The sequence below is a fragment of the Propithecus coquereli genome, unplaced genomic scaffold, assembly GCF_000956105.1.
Source record: "Propithecus coquereli isolate 6110/MARCELLA unplaced genomic scaffold, Pcoq_1.0 Scaffold100, whole genome shotgun sequence".
Taxonomy (NCBI): domain Eukaryota; kingdom Metazoa; phylum Chordata; class Mammalia; order Primates; family Indriidae; genus Propithecus; species Propithecus coquereli.
Window position 1 is genome coordinate 3,120,062 of NW_012133859.1, and position 13,111 is coordinate 3,133,172.

Sequence of the window (13,111 nt, forward strand, 5' to 3'; positions counted from 1 at the left end):
GGTTTGAGGCAATTGCTTAGATTTCTCATGTTCCATTTGAAAAAGTGAAGTTTATTAAATCATAACCCATTTGTTATGAGTTTATAAAGAACTGCAGTTTCAGTGCCATGCCCTGTATACTTCAAACATAAAAGGCCAGAATTTCTGCTCAGCCTCTTTCAAGAAAGGCATAGATGATAGAAGTTCTAAGAAACAATGGGTTTTACAGTCGTTTCTGCAGAATTTTGGAGTGAGAAGAAGCCAAAGGTCATCTGACCAGCCCAGACAAAGTCAAAGCAGCTATTAATATTACCAGACAAAAGTCTCCAGTGCTGCACCTCTCCTACTGGTCCGACACCCATGCCATTTCTTAATTATCTCTGCTCTAAAGTACCCACTGAGTGTTTATCTAACTGGAGATTTGAAGACTTCCTGAAGATGTCCATTCTATTTGGGGGCAGATCTAACTATTAAAAACAATGTTTTGTTAATTGAGTCCAGACGTTTACCTTCTAGAATTATTATTGGCAACATTGGTCCTAGACTATACCTTAAGGCCATATTAAAAATTGTGTGTGCATGCGAGTGTGTGTGTGTGTGTGTGTGTGTGTGTGTATGTGTGAATACTCACTTCCACAGAGACAACCCTTGCAATATCTGCACGCAGCTTGCCAGTTGTCACTGTCCATGGCCCTGCTACTCAGCTTGAGACTTTTCTCAATGGACAAAATGACTCCATTTCTTCATATAACTGCAGATCAAATCTCCTCTCTAGCTCAGGATGAACTCTGGCAATGGGATGGTTCCTCTCTTCTCAACATAACCTACTCCTCTTTGTCTATATGCATTTCAAGTGTGCCATCCAGAATGACAGCAATACCCCAGTGATCTGCTGATCTAGCAAGCAGAGATCTTACCCCCTGTGTTTTTCATCTTTTTAATTCACTAAAATTTTATTGGGCACCTGCTAAGTGCTGGGTGTTGGAGATACAGTGGTGAACTGTATCTGATACAGGAACTGTATAAGATACAGTCCCTGCTGTGGTGAACAGCTTTGAATGACTATATACCAGTAGAGATAAATGACAATTCATGATAAGTGATGTGAGGACAAAAATTTAGGTAATTCGGTAAAAAATAACAGGGAGAGATATGATTTAGATTTTGAGATCAAGGAAGGTTTTTCTAAGGATTGAACCTAAGACCAAATGAATGACATCATGGTTGTTAACTGTGTCAATTAATATATCTTAGGGCCAAATTAATTTTGAAGACAACTATATCAGTATGTGGACTCATTTTGAGCTTATCCTCATGTTACACATTTACTCAATATTCAACAAGTATTTATTGAGCCTTGAAATAAATGCATACAAACATACACAGATGCATACTTTAAACACACATGTTAACCTTTATATAAGAATCCCTCTACCAGCATTGGTATATAACATAATGAAACCCTGGCTCTCAACTTCATTGGTTCAAAAATTACCTTCAGACAAGGAAGGCAGTGGAAGGCTGCATTACAAATCATTGCCTTAATAAATCTTTCCAGGAATCTCTTCCAGGATGGAAGTCAGTTGCACTGGCTGCTGGTTTTCAAAATCTATTAATACCTTATTCATCTTGTTGCAAATTGCATTAACATCTTAACATTTTCTCTCTTCTTTAATCATCTTACATTCATTCATTCATTGATTTATTCAGTTTTTTGTCCTTGGAGCTCTAGTGCACTCAATACTTTTGTAAGAATTAGGATATTTTCACTTCCAAACAGAGACACTGCAAAATAGACAGACCTCTTCTGGGTAGACCAGATAGAAGGAGGAACTCCCTCATCTGGGATTTCACTGCAGGGTTGACAGCCTGTTCACCAACAGAGAGTTGGTTTATTTCAACCCTCGGTAGACACCTCCTTCTGCCATCCTTGTGCTCTGCTTCCAGCCTAAGGAGCACTATTCCTTTTCTTCACAACCCCTCAAAGACAAAGGAAAATGATTTATCATTTTCATTTGCAAGTTTTTCTGTATAACTGTCTGGAACTTTGGCTTTGTCTTAACTTTCATCTTTGCCCCTTAGAATAGGTCACACAACCTCTCAGAGCCTGACTTTTATCATAAGTAAAATGAGGATATTAAAGAATACCTACTCCCAAAGAATTTCTGTAAAGATTCCATGAGATAATTCACACAAAACACTTAGTGCAATGTCTGGAACCTTGTAAGAATCCAATAAATCATAGCTATTATTACTTCTGGTCCTGGAAGGCAATAGTCTGAGCCAAGAAAGTAGAACAGCCAAAGTTTCATTTTCATTTCTTCATACATCTTACATACATATATTTCAATCCCCATCCCACCAATGGGGGTTCTGTATGTTTAAAATACAAATTGAAAAACAACAAAAAAGCTATTGAGGGTTGTGATTTCCTTGCAGTAGAGCAATATAACACAATTATACCAGGTGTGCTCAAACTGTGAATCCATCCTTTCCATGATCATCCCCTTCTAAAGAGAATTCGGAAAGCCACTGTTACTGTCTTTAGGGTTTTAGTCTCATTGGCACAATTCTTAAAGCTTTTACTTGTCTTGGGAATACAACCTTGCTTCCTCTCAATTTCCTTCTGTGTTGGAGCTACATACTCAGAATTTGAGTTTTAAGAGTTGCCCAACCCTCTTGAGCCTTTTCCCCATTCAATTCTCGTAGCATGCAATTGTCCATTCCCTTAAACATAGATTCCACACCTGCCAAGCCTTAACTTCCCAAGCAATCAAAAACTTTCCAAAGTAATAAAGGCACTGTATTCAATGATTCCTCCAACTTCCTCCTCTGCAATTAAACCCTCCTTGTTCATCAGGATTGAAGCCGTAGGAACAATTCTATTTATTCTCTTTGGAAAAGTCATTTTAGAAGAAAGACTGATCAAGAGTTCAAGAGTGTATTCCACTTTCTGCTTTTGCTTTTTTTTTTTTTTTTTGGTTAAACTACAGAAATTTGTTTTCTCATAGTTCCTGAGGCTGGAAAATCCAAGATCAAGTTTCTGGTAGGATTTGGTTCTTGGTAATGTCTCCCTTCCTACTTGCAGACATCCACCTTCTTGTTGTGTTTTTACATGGTGGTGAGAGAAAGCAAGCTCTATGGTGTCTTTTTAAAATATTTTTTATTGTATTGTATATATTTAAAGTGTACAACATGATTTTTTGGTATGTATATACATAGTGAAATGGTTACTATGGTCAAGAAAATTAACATATCTGTAACTTCACATAGTTACCTTTTTGTTTTATTGTGGCAAGAACACCTAAATTCTACTCCTTTAGAAAAAAATCCCAAATATAATACAATATTATTAACTAGAGTCCTCATGTTGTACATTAAATCGCTAGACTTGTTCATCCTACATATCTGCAACTTTGTATGCATTGACCTATAATTCCCCATTTCCTCTTCTGCTCCTGCACCTCTGATGATTTTATTCTCTCCGTCTGTGCATTTGATTTAAAAATTTTTATTGATACACAATAATTGTGCATATTAATGGGGGTACATGTGATATTTTGAAACACGCATACAATTTGTAATGGCACAATCAGGATACCCTTTACCTCCACCATTTATCATTTTTTCATGTTCGGAACATTTCAGATCTTCTCTTCTAGCCATTCTGAACTATTCAATAAATTGTTGCTAACTATAGTCACTCCATTGCTATGGAGCACTAGAAGTTATTCTTTCTAATTATATGTTTGTACCCATTCACCTGCCTCTCTTCGCCCCCACCCCCAACCCTTCCCAGCCTCTGGTAACTATCATTCTACTCTCTACCTCCATAAAATCAACTTCATTTAGCTCCTGCATATGAGAACATACGATATTTGTCTATCTGTGCCTGGCTTATTTCACTTAACATAATGACCTACAGTTCCCTCCATGTTGCTGCAAATGACAGGATTTCCTTCTTTTTTACGGATGAATGGTGTTCCACTGTGTATATATACCACATTTTCTTTATTCATTCATCTTTTGATGGACACAAGTTGATTCCGTATCTTGGCTATTGTAAATGATGCTGTGATAAACACGGGAGTGCAGGTATCTTTATAAAATATTGATATTATTTCCTTTGGGTTTTTATCCACAAGAGGGATTGCTAGGTCATATGGAAGTTCTATTGTTAGTTTCTTAAGGGACCTCCATACTATTTTTCACAGTGGCTACACCAATCTATATTCCCACCAACGTTCAAGAGTTCCCTTTTAATCCACACATTTAGCAACACATTTCTTTTTTTTTTTAATTTACATCTCCCTGGTGATTAGGAATGTTGAACATCTTTTCAAATACCCATTGGGAAGATGGGAAGCTGCTGAAGGTCGAGCTCCCTGGGAAGCAGAGAAAGAAATTAGTTAGCTAATCTTCTTTGGAGAAATCAGACATTCTGCTTTAAGCCCAGAGATACTACAGTAGACAGTCTTTAGCTTGAATTCCCTCAAAGAGTTCCCTCTAGTTTCTGTCTGCAAAACATCTTCTAGTTTCTCCACCTGGTGAAGTGATGCGTGTATCGTATGCTCAAACAATAATCATTTTATTACTCTCCACCTTTAACTGCTCTCATGTACTTTCTGTTATGCTTTCATTTTTGGTTTTATAGATTTACAAGTGGGTATATACATATTCTTAATTGTCTTAGATGTGATTCTTTTAGTAGAGGATAAGGGAACCCAATTTGAACTAGGCTGAAGATAAAAAGAACCTAATTAGCTTTTGGAAACAAACCACAGGAAGTGCAAGGATGTATAGAATCATATCATCAGAACTCTCTTTGGCTTTCATTTATTCCTCTTTCAGCAGTCTTGGGATTCTGTGGTGAATTCTGTGACATACCACCTTCAGGACTAAAATACTTGTCTCTCCAGATGCTCCTAACTGTCAGCCATCTTCAGGAACTTCCTTGACTGCAGAGACCTAGCCCAAGTTCATGCCCACCTTCCAGGGCAGCCCACATCCAATGACCAGTCCATGCAGCACTATAAAGTTTTGTTCTCTTAGCCCACCTCATTCCCAGCTCCCTGTGTGGTCAGCCAAAGTCCTCACTGAGAAGACATTCCAGTCCAACACTGCCCACTGCTCAGGACTGCTTCTGTCCCTTTTCTTCCACAACTATTGATCCCCAAAGCACTCCCTAAAAACCTTCCAGCGAGCTAATCTCCCTCTCAGGATCTACTTCCCAGGGAGCTCAACCTTCAACAGCTTCCCAGCTTCCTACCTTTGACTTCTATTAGGAACGGGGCAACTGCTTGTCAGCTCTATGTCAAAAAATCCTGAAAAAGACTCTCACAGCCTCCAGCACTACCCGAATGTGTGCCTTGTTTGCTACATTGGACAGCACAACTCCAGGCCGGTCACTGTGACCTAGGGGCTGAAATATTATGATTGGCCCACCCTGAGGGAAGTGTCCACGCTTACATCAATCTCTTTGGGCAGAAAGACAAGACTATGTACTTCCCACCTGCATCACAGAGTTGGGGTAGGGAGAAATAGTTCCCTAAAGCAACTGAAGAGAATAGAACAGCAGACCCATGGGAGCCCTAACACTCTTCCACCTCCCTTTGTATAGCTCTGTTTCTGTTGAGTAGGGGTCCCCTTCCATCACTGCATCCAGTCTTGAGTCCTGTTCTACGCGGAGTGTAGATTATCGTATCCCTGTGTTCTCAAGCTCATATTGTTTGTTACTCATAGCCCTACATTGCCACTGAAACATGTGAGTGTGTGTTTATTGGTTATTCCTCAAAAGGTATGAAATTTCATTTCCATTATATTGCTCTAGTAAAACAATATTTTTTTTTCCTTTTGAAGATGTCCCAAGTCTCACCACAGACTTATTACACCCGCCCACCTTGGGTCAGGCCCATGAATGCCTATTTGTGCATATGTGCTTATTGGTTGTGAGGTGCACCCTGAATTAAAAATGACTGTCTTACTACTTACCAGTCCCACGTGGCTAATGGTTATTGTAAATTCTGACCTGCTCCTCACAATTTAGCTCAACTATATCCCCAAACCTTTCCAAATAAATGTGCCTATGACCCAGACGCCATCTCTTGAGTATCACTAGAGGAAAGACCAGAAAAATAGGTTTAAGAGTCTTCTTGGATATTGAAAGTGCACTGTCCACACAAGAAAGACAGTTGGGACTAAAGAGAATTTCAGGATGAACTAGCCGTCACATCTTCTGGACATACAGTCCTTGATGTCCTGACTGCTCCTTTCTAAATTCAAAGGGATCCCCAAAGCCTAAAGGGTTCAAAATTGGCCCTAAACCCAAATTCAAGGGGAATAAAATTGCTTCTAATCTTCCTACATCATTTCGCCCAATGGGCATATTCCTTCTTCCAATGCATCCTTACTTTTCTACCCATTTGTCAAAGTTTGCTCCGCTGAACCCCATTCACTATACACTGTTAACAGCTGCTAGACTATTTAAAGGTTAAATTTACTTTAACAGATCTCAAGAGTGTAATAAGGGGAATGTATCTCTTATCTTAGAAATTTGGTCATTTGCTTCTGAAATTACATAAAATGAGACTAGCTCTGAGGAAAGCAGCAGAAAGGAAAAGAAAATGCCACCAAAAATTTTAAAGCTCCCAATCTGCTTCTAATAGGTTAATTTTTCCAATAATAAAAATAAAAATATCAAACGTCTTACATTTATAGAGTTCTTATTATGTGTCAAGGATTGTATAAAGCATTTCCCACATATTATTTCATTTTTCCCTTAAAACAGCCCTGTGAGTGGGGGGGGGAGATCTTTTACTTAGCTCCATTTTGCATCTGAGAAATTAACTAAGTTGCTTAAGTTCCCTGCCACCAGCCCCTAGGGACAGGAATTAAACTTGACTCCAAACAGGAGTCCCCTATCCATCCCAAGTTGGGCTTCCCTTTGCTTGCCCAGGGCACTTGGTTGTTGCCAGCTATTCTAAAGGATTGCATATTTAAAGGGTTTTTGTTCTGTGTTTGGAAGAGTTTCAGATCTATTAATTTAATAACATGTTCATTAGGGTGGCCAAGAGCTACAGTCCCGGCTGTGTGAAGCAGGTAAGGAGAGCAAGTTTCCTTGAATGGGTCTGCAAAGTGGTTTACGTTTATGTTATGCTCATTGGACCATGACAATTAAAGTGAAATAGAGAATAAGTCCTTGGCAGATTCTTTTTCCTTCTCTTTCATGTTTATTGATTTCCTTCTTGAATTATAACAGATACTTAGAACAGTAATTTTAACCTTTTGGGGGTTACTGATCCTTTGGAGATGCTGGCAAAACATATGAATCCTTTTATAGAAAAACCTTTATATTCACATGCTCACAAAAGCTTTCCAAATTGTGGAAAATTCAGAGAAGCCCTAAAGAGGCCTGTCTGTGGAGGCTTAAGAATCTGAGATGCCCATATTAAGTACTTCTAATTTGATCAGATAAACTCAGATTCCTCTCTTGTATCCAGAAAACCTCAGAAATGAGAGACCCAGAAACCAAGAAAAGCATCCTCTTCTTTCTCCATCTCCTTGACTTTTCAGGATGAACCCTGGAGTCCCCAGCCACATCACCAAGGCCAACACACTCAGGCATGTAAGTTGAGTCCAGTGCAAGTGTGTCAGACTAGAGAGGTGAGTGGGGACTGAAGTCCAGCTCATATCCCGCTTGCCAGATCATGTACCCCACACTGGACTGCACCCACCAAGAGTGGGCACTTTTTCTAATTTGCAAAAGACATCTGTGTATGGGTAAGCCAGTGTCCTCCATGACATCTACCCCCGGGACCATGAGGCAACCAGAAATGACCTGTTTCTGGAGAAAGGTCCCCGAGTCACAAAATCAAAAAGCCCCAGCTCAGCTCCCAGCTTGAGGATCTAGGTCACATGACATCTAAAACTCAGCTCAGTCCATAAAGCCAGTTTCCTTGTATCCAGTCTCCGTTCTGCATGTGAGCAGTGTCTAGATGGTCATGTAACTTCTTTGTTATTAATCCAATTTCACAGACAAAACTTGCTAATAGTTATTCTTCAGAATGTGTATTTGATTTTAACAGGAGGTATTTGCTCCTTGCTTGCCCATCTGCTTATCCACCACAGCTTACGTCGTGCAATATTTTTAAATGCAAACCACATTCCCTCCTAATAAGGGCCAGACTGGTTTCCATTTTCCAGTAGTGGAAACTTCACGGTGAAAATTTTCATGCCTGATATGGTCTGGTCTGATTACAGTTCTTAATTGACCTTGTCAGCTCTGTGGAAGCCAAGGATCTGAGTCTTTCATCCATGCCATAAACATTTCTGAAGCACCTACTCTGTGCCAAGCACTGGAAAGCCTGGGAGACAAGAGAGTTGAGAATAAGTGATGTTATCCATCTTGGAAATGCTACCATCTGGTCATGAAATTAAATTAGCCAAGACCCAGGGGCTTGCTGGTGAGACCCTCCTTAAGAAGAGGGAAGGCCCTGATCACATATCTGTCAGGGGCCATAATTCCTCTGGTTTGACTTATATACTAGTAGCCTCATACTAATATGGAGAGTAATCTTGGATGGTTAAGAAAAATCTGCCTAAAGGCACAAGAGTAATCCAAATGGCCTCTGAGGTCTCTTTTAACCATAAGCCCATAAGGCATTGACAGACAAATCAGTCTTCTCAACTTTATCATGCACTATGGTCAGGAGCAAGCTGAAGGAATCTGAAAGAATCTTACATTTATGGAACCCTCCGGTGTATGCTACAGGACCAGGGAATGGGGTATGATGCTGGGAGCCTGCCAATTCAGGACCTTTACTCTTGACTAGTCAAGACACTGCACACCAAGCTTCAGGGGAGATGGAGCAGTCAGAGAACAGGATTTCCCTAAACCACCTTATTCTAAACTCCTATTTCATTCTGTCTCTGCTCTCCCTGCATCTCTGCAACCCTCCTTCTATCTCCTGGTTTTTGCTTGTTTACCTATCCCTCCAGATTCTGACCTTCCATATTCTCGTTGCCTTGCAGAAGGAGTGTTTCCTTTCCCTGACTCAAGGTGCTCAGAGCTAACCCCATTGCCGGCCTCTCTGATGTGTCTCATCACGCTCCCCCAAGGCCAGCACCAGTGTGTGGCACCTCCCATTCCCAGGGTGTATCCTATCTTTTCTGGATCTTATGCCCAAATGTGTACCATATTCTGGTATGCGTGATGACCAGAATGACAGAAACACACCACACTTCCCAGAGGACTCCTACCTGACCAGTGAGCGACCTGTCCCTTCACTGAGTGTGGCTGCAACTTCCACCCTGTTGGTTGTCTCCTTTAAAAGTACGATGGTGCTGAGTGCCTGTTAGCATCTAATTGTTCATTCCACACTGAAGTACCTTCAAGGTAAGAAAGTCTTTGAGAGCAGTGAGGGACCTGAGTAAGTGACCGTCCCAGTGACTCTTCAGTGAACTTTGGACCTGGATCAGAGGCCCTTCTCAAGACAGAGTTAAGGGGCCTCCATGGGACCTAGTCAATTCTGATGTTGAAGGGAAGGAGAATTTTATCACAGTGCAGCAGCCCTCCTGGCAACTCTTGGGGGGTGTTGATGTGTCCCTGAGGCGAGTTTCAACGCCAATATTCTGTCAGTTGGGCTGTTGGTGAATTGTTCCAGAACAGGTCAAGCTATGCACACTTAGCATTATTTTTTACTATTAGGGGCAGCCTAACAAAAGGAAAGTTTTCTCTGGTCTGAGGACATAATACAAAAGGAAGAGAAGATGGAAAGAGGCAGGGAAACAAACCAAAAGCTCTAATAGCATGGTAAATGGTGGGAATTCAAGGCTCCAGAAACACTCTCCTGGAGTCTAACAAACCTTGCATAGTGACTGTGTCTGGAAAAGAGAACTATTGAGAGCCACAAGCACTTATAGACATGTTCCCATCCTGACAAAAAGAGGACCAGTTATTAATAGATGGGGTTTTGAAAGATTATAGCAGCAAATGTAGTCAGATCATTTCCATTATAATCTTTTATCTGGAATTGCATGTAATTCATTTATACTGTTGTTGGGTTTGGTACTGAGGCATATATACTCTAAGGTGAATTGTATGAGTAAAGAAATATGAAGATTTTTAAATAGATCTAAGAATGATTAACCCTTTTCAACTGAAAAGTTTCTATGCTTACCTATAGGGCTTAGTGAATTTGGGTCTCCCTGAAGTCAAATCCCTCTTCCCAAATGCATAAGGGTAACAATCTTTTATTTCATGTAAAGAATGTGAAGATGGGACTTGAGAGATGTTAATTTTTATAATAAGCCAATGGTTGATTGACAGGTTAGAGGAAATAAAACAGGAGATATGGAAAAGCAGTGACAGGGAGGAGAAGAAGAAAGAGGAGGAGGAAGGGGAGGAGGAGGAGGAAAGGAAAGGAGAAAGAGGAGGAGGAGGAGGAACAACAATATCCTAGATTTGTAGACTGCTTTAACATTTACAAAATGCTTGTCTCACTGGAATGTAAACTTAAAGATAGAAATGCATCTTACTTATCTTTGATTCCTCTGTTCTTAATGTCTGGCTCATGGTAGTAGCTCAGTAAGTATTAGTTTTATGACTATACCAAAGAGCAATTGAATAAGTGAATTCACTATTTTATTTAATTTTCTTACTACAATCCTATGAGTTTGGCTTTATTTGATTTCTATACAAAGAACTCGAGATACATAGAGAGCAAATGACTTGGGCAAGATTACATGAAAAGTGGAGCCAGCATTCCAACCTGAGTTTTCTGTCCTTGGCCAGAAACTCTTTACTGTAACAAAACTCAGACTCTAGAGTGATTTAGGGTTGGAACAGATTTTGGAATGAAACTTTGATTGGGTGTAGAAAGGAAAAGGAAAAAACTGCTCTTTGCTTTACTTTTAAATGTCGATTACTATATCAGCACAATTGCCACCATAATTCTGCACGAACAAACCTCCCTCTGTTCAGTGGAGGACAACAGTAAGTGTTCTCAGGGTCATGGGTCTATAGGTCGACTGATGGCAGACAGATTGATCCATACTGGGCTCAGCTGGGTGGCTCTGCTTCTAGCTGCTGGTTCACCTGATCTTGTATCCTTCCTCTGTGTTGGGCTCAGAGTTCTTCCAAGTGTATTCATTCTGGGGCCCAGACAGAAGGGCCATTGGCTACCTGGGGGAGTCATTCTCATGATGATGATTGAAGAACCAGAGATCAAGCCATTCTTGCATGCACATTTCAAGCCTCTGCTGGTATCTCTTCTGCTAACATCCCATTAGCCAGTGTGGTAGTCAGAGTGGTCCCCAGGGATGTCCATACTCTAATCCCTGTACCCTGTGAGTATGTTACATTGCACAGCAAATGGGACATAACCGATGTAATTAATGTTATGTCATTAATATGATGAGTCTCAAAATAGGGAGATTATCCAGGATTATCTTAGTGGGCTCAATCTAATTACATGTCCTTAAAAAAAGAGAACTTTCTCCAGCTAGAGAGAGAAAGATGAAGCAAAAGGGAAGCTGAAGAGATTTGAAATGTGAAAGAAACTCAACCCACCATTGTTGGAAGAAGCCACTGGAAGGCATGGGAAGAATTGCAGACAGCATATAGGAGCAAAGACTGGCCCGTGATGACAGCTGGCAAGAAAATAGAGATCATAGTCTTACAGTTGCAAGGAACTGAATTCAACCAACCATTTGAATGAGGACAGATGTAGATTCATTCCCAAAACTTGCATATAAGACCCAATCCTGCTGATGTAGGCCTTGTAAGACCCTAAGCAGAGGACCCAACTGACTCCACTAGACTTCTGACCTATAGAAATTGTGAGATAATAAACGGAGGTTGCTTTAAGCCAATAACTTTGTGGTAATTTGTTATGAAAGCAATAGAAAACTACTATGGACAATAAAAGTCACATGACTAATTCCAAAGTCCAAGGTTGAGGAAGGCCACTCTGACCGCTGTTTGGCCGTGGCCAATGTTGAATGTAATACCATAGGGCAGTGAAAAAATTGGGCCAGTATTTCAAGCTTCTCCAATTTAAGTGAAGTGGAAGAAGAATACCACCTGTCCAGATGAAGTTTAGTTAAAACGATTGGGAGGTGGAGAGGTTCCTGGAAAACCCTTTCCCAAGATATAATAGCCTAGAAAGGAGAGAGATTTAAATAAGTCATCAAACTAGAAAAGTCAGGGGGACTTTTGGAAAAGGCAATTTTGATCTGAAACTGGGATGGGAATTGGTAGGATTGGAGGGTCAGGCTTGTATGTGTTCCCAAGAAACAAGGGAATGTTTAAGGTGGTCATAGGAAGTAGATGTTAACACTGTAAGATTATGTTGGGTAAAATCCACAACCAATTAGGGATCCATCAGTTATTGACATTTGTATAGTTTACTTTTTGAGATTTTTCTCAGAAATTTATAAATGTATGTTTGTATTACAGAAGCAGATTCTAAATATGCATGGCAGAAAAATCAAGAAACTACAGGTATACCTCAGAGATATTATGGAGTCACCACAATAAAGCAAACATCCAATAAAGCTAATCACACCTATTTGTTTTGGTTTCCTAGTGCATACAAATGTTATGTGTATACTATTCTGTAGTCTATTAAGTGTAGAATAGCATTAGATCTAAAAAATGTACATATGTAAATTTTAAAAATACTTAATTATTAAAAAATGCTAATGATCCTCTGAGCCTTCAGCAAGTAATAATCCTTATGCTAGTGAAAGTTCTTGCCTTGATGTTAATGGCTGCTGACTGATCAGGATGGTGGTTGCTGATCATTGGTATAGCTGTGCCAATTTATTAAAATAAGACAACAATGAAGTTTGCCACATTAGTTCACTTTTTCTTTCCCAAAAAATATTTCTCCGTAGCATGTAATGCTGTTTGATAGCATTTACCCACAGTAGAACTTCTTTCAAACGTGGAGTCAGTCCTCCCCAACCCTGCAACTGCTTTATCAACTCAATTTATATAATCTAAATCCTTTGTTATCATTTCAACAATGTTCATAGAATCTTCACCAGGAGTAGAGTTCATTTCAGTAAACTACTTTCTTTGCTCATCCATTAGAAGCAACTACTCATCCGTTCAAGTTTCATCATGAAA